Genomic DNA, 2,326 nt, shown 5'->3' with positions numbered 1-2,326 from the left:
CTGTCGGCCTTGCTGGTCACCCAGCCTCGCTGGGAGAATGACAGGGCTTTTTACTGCTGTACAGAGCTGCAGCCTCGGAAACTCACCGGGGCGGTTCTGCTCTGTGCTAAAGGGACGCTGTGCGTCAGCATCGATGACGGCAGTGTGCCTGGTGTTCGAGTTTGGGACAATTCCAATGGACGTTTTGGGGACAGAGCAAAGGGGAGACTCTTCTTCCTGTCTGTTTAGGTCACCCTGCCTTTGATCCAGCTGAGTCCGTGCTGAAGACATTTCTTGATTTAATACAGAGTCAGTATAAGTTTCCCGGAAGTACCAAGTATTTAGCTAATTCAAATGCTTTCACCTCCAGGATTGCACCTGTGATTGGATTCAAAACACAACCACTCTGGGAAATTAACTCTGAGGGAATTACAACTGGGACTGTATTCCCTAACTTACAGCAGAGGGAATCTGGAAAGCTAGTATTCCATTCCACGGTAGGAAAGCTACCACTTTGGAAAGTTAGAGATAAAGTCCAAGTACATTATCCTGAGTTAAATACCATTTCCACAGATCCTCCCCTAACAGCTATGCTGCCTTAAAGTGAGCACGTGGTTGACTCTGTCTCCCTGTAGAAGCAGACATTCTTGTTGTCTCCTTTGCCACCACGGCACCCATCCCCCTCATGCCTTCCCCCAATACAGGTATTGGGTTCCCTCACCTGTGCGCTCAGGGACTTTACTGCGATTACCACCCACCTTGTGATGTATGTAACTCCTGAATATGCATGTCCTATGGCTACCTATAAATGTCCCAAGACAGTAAAGACTCCCTCTCTTTTTTTCCATCTCCATGTGGACCGAGAGGGGCTGAGGTGAGCATGCTACTATCAACTGTGTCTGGCCCCTTTATTTTATCTTCTCTCCTATCTTCTATGACTTCACTATAATCTTTATATAGTGCCGCCGTACAACTGAACCAACAGACCCTGCGGCCAGAGGCTGGTTTCCTCCGACAAACCACCCCTCCCACGGAGTTGACGCCAGCTCATGGCACTCTCCTGGGTGCCAGAGTGGGACTGTGTGCCCAGAGTTTTCATGGCTGAGTTTTCAGACGTAGATCGCCAGGACTTTCCTCCAGGATTCCTCTGGACTTGGACCTCCAGCTCTTGGTGAGTCGCCATGAAAAGTTCATCCAAGACCTGAGTCTGGTTGTGTGGGGGTGGTTGCCATGGTTTGACATCAGGTAGCTAGCATAGAAGTGCAGTCCTAGGACTCTGTATATAAACATTGGCACTTAAATGACATTGCAAGAAAAACACTCCCAGCTTTCACATGGAAAAATACGAGAGCTAGAGGTGTGGCAAGGGAATTTTAATGCATTTTGAATCTTGCTATAAGGTGCATGAGATAGGTATCGCCTAATGGAAGGCACATCTCTACAGCCTGAATCTGTGGTTTCAGGTCAGAAACCCCCAAGTGACGCGCTGTACTGGAGACGGGGAGTTGTTCTGGTCGAATTCTTCCCCCTCTGAGGGATGAGGGATGAAGGTCATTTTCATGTCCTTGAGGCCAGGCTTAATGAGCACTCACTGGGTGAAGCCACAGATCCGAGCCGAACAAAAGGGCTTCAGGAATTTCATTATTAGAACATTCGTCCTCTAAGCCTGACAAGACGGGGAGAATGCGTCCTGACCCGGTTGGATAGAGATGCTCTGGCCTTATGAACATTTCTTTTAAAAGTGGTTTCTAACAGGTATTTTCAGGTAATCATATCATGAAACATCACGCTTTACCAACATTGAGCCCGTGTTGCATTTATCCTGGTGTGTGTGTGTGTGTGTGTGTGTGTGTGATTTTAAAGCAAATCCCAGATGATTTAGATGCTCCAAAAGAGATCTCTAAAATATTAGGTCCTGAAAACAAGCAAACAAATAAACAAATAATAACATCGCCCTGGGAATCCCACCCAACCTATGAACCATCAACTGCAATCTTTTTAACACACAGTCCACAGTCAGTTTGCTCCAATTGTCTCCAAGGGGCCTTTTCTCAGTTGGTTTGATCAAGTCAGGATTTAAACAAAGTCTCCACATTTGTTTGTGGCTGGTAGGTCTCTTGTATCTCTCTCTCTCTGTCTTTTACATTAAAAGCATTTTGTTATTACTATGGAAAATTTTAGACAAATATAAATGTAGAGACAGTAATAAAGTCCCATGAGTTTATCAGCCATCTTCAATAGTTACTGATCACACAGATGATCTTATTTCATCTATATCTGCCTTTTCGACCTCCACCACTACCCTGATAGATGATTTTTTAAAAATCATTGACCTGGGGTTATTTAA

This window comes from Echinops telfairi, unplaced genomic scaffold, assembly GCF_000313985.2.
Source record: "Echinops telfairi isolate 266 unplaced genomic scaffold, ASM31398v2 ScPeMD7_7439;HRSCAF=8477, whole genome shotgun sequence".
NCBI lineage: Eukaryota > Metazoa > Chordata > Mammalia > Afrosoricida > Tenrecidae > Echinops > Echinops telfairi.
The sequence above is the reverse complement of the archived record's forward strand: the minus strand, read 5'-3'. Positions refer to the sequence as shown.